This window comes from Sceloporus occidentalis, unplaced genomic scaffold (genome assembly GCF_023333645.1).
Source record: "Sceloporus occidentalis isolate IW3139 unplaced genomic scaffold, rSceOcc1.0.p SCAF_58, whole genome shotgun sequence".
NCBI lineage: Eukaryota > Metazoa > Chordata > Lepidosauria > Squamata > Phrynosomatidae > Sceloporus > Sceloporus occidentalis.
In genome coordinates, this window is record NW_028317038.1 from 82,262 (window position 1) to 89,415 (window position 7,154).

Genomic DNA, 7,154 nt, shown 5'->3' on the forward strand with positions numbered 1-7,154 from the left:
TTTTTTTGTCTAAATAGCGAGCTTTATCCACTAATATGGCATTCAGAACATAGCATTAGTTTCTAAACCCAGTGACCCTGAGCTTTGCGGAGCAGCCACTCACAGCTAACTGTCAGGGAAGCAGGAAAAGTCAAGACCCTCCATTGACAATTGTTTCATCGATATAACTAGTTTCTATAGAAAATCCAGGCCACGTTCCTAAGACGTAACATTTACCGGGAATCGAATCGAGTGCAGGTTTGAGGATTACTTGTAGTATTGTTTAAACTTAATGTAAAATTGGGAATTTTTTTCTGATGTCATGTATGGTTTAGTCACATTTTACTTCTCAGAAAGTAGCCTTCGTGGTTGTGAAACTGTTATTTTACAATATTGAGAATCTACTATGTCAGCACCAACGTACATTTTTATCATTGTCAGGATATTCTATTAGTAAAAGGAGAGGAATCTTTTAGAACAGGTGCTGTTCTACTTGTGAAATTAACATTTTTTTATAACTAAATGCAGCATTAGAAATGTTAAAAAATGTTGTACTGTCGAATGTCCAATTCAAAGTTTTTGTCTCGTTCATAGTTTTTGCTAGGGCCACACTTGGCAGGTGACACAAAATCAGGTACTTATCGGTTGTTTACTTATAAAAACGATGTCTTGCAGCATTTTGACACTTGGTATTTTATTACTTCATTTTATTATTTTATATTTAAAATCTGTCCTTTTTTCATTGGCCGTCCTACAATTTCCTTTTTGCACTTGTAGGTTGCCATAGAAACTGAAAAGGCTTCTCAAAAGGGACACTCATCTTATCAATGAACAATACTTTTAATGGTGTTTGTTACCTGTAAAGTAAAACAAAAATACATAATTTTTGAAGAGCATGCAGAAAATAGAAATCTAAACACTTTTGAACCTAACAGGCATCCTGAAAATCAGCAGTCTGGGTTTGTCTTCTACTTTGTACAAAGTGCAAGAAAAGGCCTATCTGATGTAGAGTCAGAAATAATGTTTTTAAATTGTATTTTTTGTTTATGTGGATATATAGCAACTGAACAGGTATAAAAAAAAAAAAAAAGCTTGAAAGCGACAGATGAAATGACTTGTACAGGAATATGAGGAAATAGAAAAGATATACCAACGCAGTGGCGCATTCTGCCTAGGGTGCCAGGACAGGGGACGGTATCCTCTATTCTGCATAATGTGGGTGCAGATTGTCCTGTTGGGCGATCAGGCTCCCCAGTTTACTTTTTACTTAATGGGCTGAGATCAACTGGCCCAGTTACCCTATGGCTAGCCTCCAAAGCGTGCACTACTCCCTCTGAGTGCCCTTAAAGAGAAGGAAGAAGGAAAATGTTAATGAAAAGGGGGCACTGAGCTATTATACGCAGCAAAGTGCATATGATGGCTGGAGTTTCCCTATGAGCATAGAAACAAAATATAATCAGGAGTTTAACATGAGCAATTGCCCTGCTTCTTGGTTATCCAAACTTTGAGTTTCAGTCTTTAGTTTCAAAATCTTCAGTGTTCTTGGGAAGAAGAGTCACTAGTATTTTAATTCAAGTTGCTCCTGCTGCGTGTTGCCTTACCAAGACCGCAACATTCCGTGCATACGTAGCAAAGTCAATTATTGCCTTTAGTTTTTGATGTCTTTCCAAATTACCACTTGTTGCCTTTGAAATAAGGTTCAGGAGGTTGGGAACAGTCCCTTTAGTTGTAAGTGGAAGTGTTAAAATACATATTTGAGATATGTAGTTAGGAGTATCATCGTATGTGGAACCAGGTTTTACTCAATTCCCTTTACTTGTGTCCTTCGTAATAGTCAAACTGGATGGTTGGTTTCACTTGCAGTACATGTGCCTTGTGTTTCAATCTCTGTGATATCTTCTTTTTGAAGGGTTGTGAAGTTAATTTTAATTAGACTGTATCATAACTGAAATAGAACTTGGTGATATGTGAATTTATGGTACTATCTCGCCTTCTGGCTGGTTTCTGTACTGGAATTAACCACAATGCCACCATTGAGGACCCATTTAAATTGGGAGCTGTGTCTGGTTTCAGAATAATCATTAATATTCTAGACCAAGACGAAGCATCTTAACTACACCTCCCAAAAGGTTTCTTATTATTGTATTTTGAAAACGACATGTTGCTGGGTGCAAGGAATACAGCTGATGGACTTTTGTAACCATCCTAAGGTGGCAGTTTAATTGACCCATGCAATAGATAAGGTGCAATATAATTGCTGCTTACATGTTGTACCCTGTATTATTATTATTATTTTTTTTTTCTATAGCGCCATCAAATTCTGTAGCGCTGTACAACGGGTAGACAGGACATAACAAGTAGTATGTAACATAACAAATTGACTTACAGAGACAATAGGTGAGGAGGAGTAAGCACAAAGCTGCTATCCAGGCCTCCCTGTCTAAATGACCAAACTAGGCATTTTAAGGAAGTCGCTTGAGCCAGTCAATCAAATCCATCTTCTGAGAAAATAGTGACTTTTTTGCCTTATTGTATGTGGGTTTAGAGCACGAAGTTAATAGAAAAGGTACACATCCAAATTTCAACAAACATATTAAGAAACTACAGTCACTGAATAGTAGCTTCTAGACATAAGCTAGGTAAGTCTCAAATTGCTTGGATGGATCCCAGGTGTGACTGTTCCTTTCAACTGATATTTTTGCTCTTACTTAGCTCAATCGTATAGGAATATTTAAAAGCTCGGTGGAAAAATTGCGGTTCACAGAACATTAAAATTTAATATAACAGACACAATTTGAACATTTGTAACATAAGACATTTCAAACCACAAGAGGAACTGAAAGAATTACTCATAAAAAAGGAACCTAAAAGTGGGAAAAGTAGGACGCTTTGGGGAAGCAGGAAACAAAATACGTGAGATACAATATGCGTCTGCAGCTTCAGGCAGTGTCCACTCCGGTCTACTTTTTCTAAACAAAAGGTATCAAGTCCCCTAATATGTAACACTCAGTGTTACATAGACCCTTGAACCAAGCCATTAGCTAGGTCAAGGGAACATGGTGAGTTGATGTGTTCACGATGAATTATGTATACATCGATGTAGCCAAACATTGTTCCAGGAAGATTAGAGGTATGTGGTAAAGCTGGAGAAACCTGGACTGTTCCAATGTTAAATCACAAGGAGTCCACACTCCTTGTAAGAGACCTAGTAAAACAGCGTCATTCCTTGCTCAAGCACTCCACTCACCATTATATGGAGACCATAGAGTTATTCTGCATTGGGGGCACTTATGTTGGCCTGTCACCTATATAAAAATATATATATATGTCCATCAATCTGGGAAGGCCATTCCCAAACAATTTAAAGTTCATCATTCTACAGTGAGAGATTATTCAAAAGTGGAAAACATTCATGACAGTTGCTGGACATCCTAGCACATGTACCCCAAGGCCAATCCTCAGAGGAATTGCAAAAACCCCAAGAATTACATCTCAGACTCTACAGGCCTTAGTTATAATGTTAAAAGTTAAAGTTCATGACAGTACAAAAAAAAACAGGAGAAAGCCTGTCCTCTCTTAAAAGAACATGGCTTCACAGCTGAACAAACCACAAGGCTTCTGGAACAATATCCTTTGGACAGACAAGATCAAAGCGGCGATGTCTGGCCAAACACAGTATATGAGCACATACCTCATATCAACTGTCATGCACGGTGGTGAAGAGGTGATGATTTGGGCTTTGCTTTGTAGCCACAGGACCTGGGAACCTTGCAGTCATGAAGTCGAACCACGAACTCCTCTGTATACCAAAGTATCCCCCACAACGATGTGAGAGACTAATAAAGTCACACCTAATATGATTACTTCAACTTATTGCTGCTAAAGGTGGTTCCACAAGCTATTGAATCATAAAGTGTACTTAGATTTTTACATTTGGCTTCTCCATTTCAGCTTTATTTTTGGTGATTTAATCATGACAAAATGTTGTAATGTGTTGTTGTTCATCCGAGGTCATATTTACCTACATTTTAGACCAACTAAGGAACAGATGATTGTTATTATGTCCTGATATCTATGAAAATAGAATTCAAAGAGGGTGTATTTTCGTTTTCCCATGACTGTATATATTATTTTACAAACCAGTGTATAAAATCCAGGGTGCTGGGTTGTATAGCAAGAGGCATTAGTAGCAGGCAGAGGGAGGTGATTATGCCACTTCACAGGTTTCTGGTCAGACCTCACTGAGAGTTTTGTGTATAGTTTTGGAGATCCCATCTCCAGAAGGATTTTAGCACATTGGAGAGAGAGTTCAGAGGAGGGCTGCTAAAATGAATGGTTTGCAGGATAGAAATTATCAGGAAACACTGGGGAATTATGATATGTATAGATTGGAAGAGAGGAGAGAGAGAGATAGGTTTGATAGAAGCATTTAAACACATAAAGTGGTTTAATAAAGTACAGGAGGGAGGCTTATATCAAACAAGCAGAAATGCTAGAACAAAAGGTCATGAGCTAAAAAATGTAAATGTAATTTGAGTCAGTTTTACTTTACTGAGAGGGCGGTAGATAAGAGGAACAGCCTCCCAGCAAAGGTGGTAGAGGCTAACACAGTGAGGAAATGTAAACCTGCATGGCATAGGCATATGGCTATCCTGAATCTAAGACAAGACCAAAAAACCGAAAAGGGTTTGAGTCTTTGCATCAAGAAAATTAGCAGACTACATTGGCCGAATGGTTCTTATCTACCATCAAATACTATGTTTCTATGTATAAGTGAAAAACAAATAATGAACAATAGATATAGGTGTGATTATGAATGGTGACACCTGAGTAAAAAATTGGTTGTGGGCAAATTAGACATCTGTGTGAATGTTCAGCTGTGTCATATCCTGCTGGACATTAACGTCTTGAAAGAGCGTTGTACCTAATCTCAGCCTGCATGTTACACACACACACACACACACACACACACACACATATATATATATATCACAGGGTTAACAGTCCACATGACACGAAATGACACTTGAAACTTGTGATGACCATTTTTTTCCTTTGTGGATGGTACAGAATGGTGTATCTCAACACCACATGAAAGGCAAGTAATTGTAAAACATCATCTGGAGGAGTACATTATAAATACGACGTATTATGCTGTTCTACAGTCTAAGGTTCATGTATTTGCAGCCTAGAGGAAATAGCTCTGATTACATGTATGTGAACAATGCAGATCCCTGCAGCTATTTTTCTAAAATGAATTCTATACTATTGGCACAAAGCCTGTTTCTGCAGGAAAGTCTCTCTCTGGTTATACATAGAAAAATGCACATATTTTACTTAATTTTTCTGTGTTATAGAAGATCTATTTCTCTCTTCTCTCACCAACAGCTCTTAAAATGGCATCATAAAATGTAAAGCATGTTCCTATATTATTACATGACACAAACGGGGCTGCACGCTAGAACAATATTGGATCCTCCTGATTTAGCTTGTTATCTAGAGCTAGATCTCATTAGATTACCTGCTGAGTGTGATCTAATGTAACAGAACAAGCAGACATGAGCCTCCAACCGCACAGATGCCTTTCCCTGATTCTTTGCGTTTTTTCATGTGAAAACTGGTTTAAAGTTGGCTCTGAGGGGTTTTTATTTTACATGATTCCCAAAACTTCATAGACTACATCCCAATAGATGTTTTTCTTAACGGTGTATCACAGATGGTTTATTATAGATGGATGCAGAATGCCTTAACCTCTAGACAAGTAATAATTTTTAAAAGGACAGTTTTTGCCAGTAAGTTGGAGAGTGAACACACAGATTACTCTAAAACTTTAAAAAGAGCTTCATAATTCTTGAACGCTGACTCTTCCAAATGAGGGGGAGACAGAAATGCAGTTTAAATCGCCAAGAAACAACCATTTTTAGTCCAAAGCTTTAACAAACTTTTTTTTGTTGGCTGCTTAAAGTGGAAGGATCAGTGTTATAGCTTCTAGTATTAATCCGTTAATTTAAACTACTTCTAGTGTGTGCTTATTGTCTAGCAATTAGTGTAAATGTTTTGGAAATATTTAGTTTACCTAAATAGAGAAATAACAGGGACAGCATTACCTGATCAACTAACTGCACTGAGGTTCTCATATCTCCTACCCAACATTATAAAGTCAGCAACTTAACAAGTGAAATATGTCATTATGGGTGGAATATCTCTCCTTTTTCTACCCATCTCTCCTCTTTCTTGTTATCTCCTCTTCTCTCCTCCTCATTGTCTCTCCCCTATATATTTTTCTCACTATCTCTCCCCTGTCTCCCCATCTCTTACCTTTCTTAATTTCTTACCTGTATGTTCCTACAGACCTACATTTCGGTGCTCCATCACAGAGCGCATGGCTTTAGTGCTGAGCGCTGGGATATGACACCATATCCTGGTGCTCAGCAGCAATAGCCAGCATGCTTTACGAGGGAGAAATGAAACGGTGGCCTGTAGCTACAGACCTAGCTCTCCCTTTATTTTGGGCCAGTCAGGAACCTGGCTACACGCCACAACAGGGGCCTTGGCGTGTCACCTCTGCCCTAGATAGTATCAGTTTGTATGGGAGCGGAAAAAGAATTTGGCAGGGAGTTGGCTCGGCTAAACACTGCTCCCCTGTCCTAGGGTGCTTTTGTTATGGCTGATATCCCTGCTTGAATGCAGGTGACTTAACTGTATCTTTAAACAAGTCAAGGTTTCCATGAGGACCAATATAAGAGCCAATTAGTTAACGCATTCGGCGAGCTCGCTATAGAGAATCTTCACCTTGGGCTATTAAGGGTTTATATTTAAAAGGACTAATAGCTCGTTTATAAGGTTCCTGGGTATGTTGAAAAAGCCACAAAGTCACAAACTCTTGGTAACCCCTCAGCAAAGCCTCCAAAATAAAAGTCCTTTATTGGCCATTTGAGTGGTATGAGGTAATAAAAAAACAGCAACATCTTATCACACAACAATTAACATTATGTTATGATGTTCACGTTGATGCCAGGTAACTCTCAGTGTTTTCTAGTTTGTATTTACGAATTCTAACTGGGGACACCAAAATGGCGACAATCGTCGGCCGCATGTCCCGGATGTAGAAGTTAGTCACGGCACAGGATTGTTTTGCTTTACGGGCCATTTCTGTGTTTCCCCAGTACAGCTTC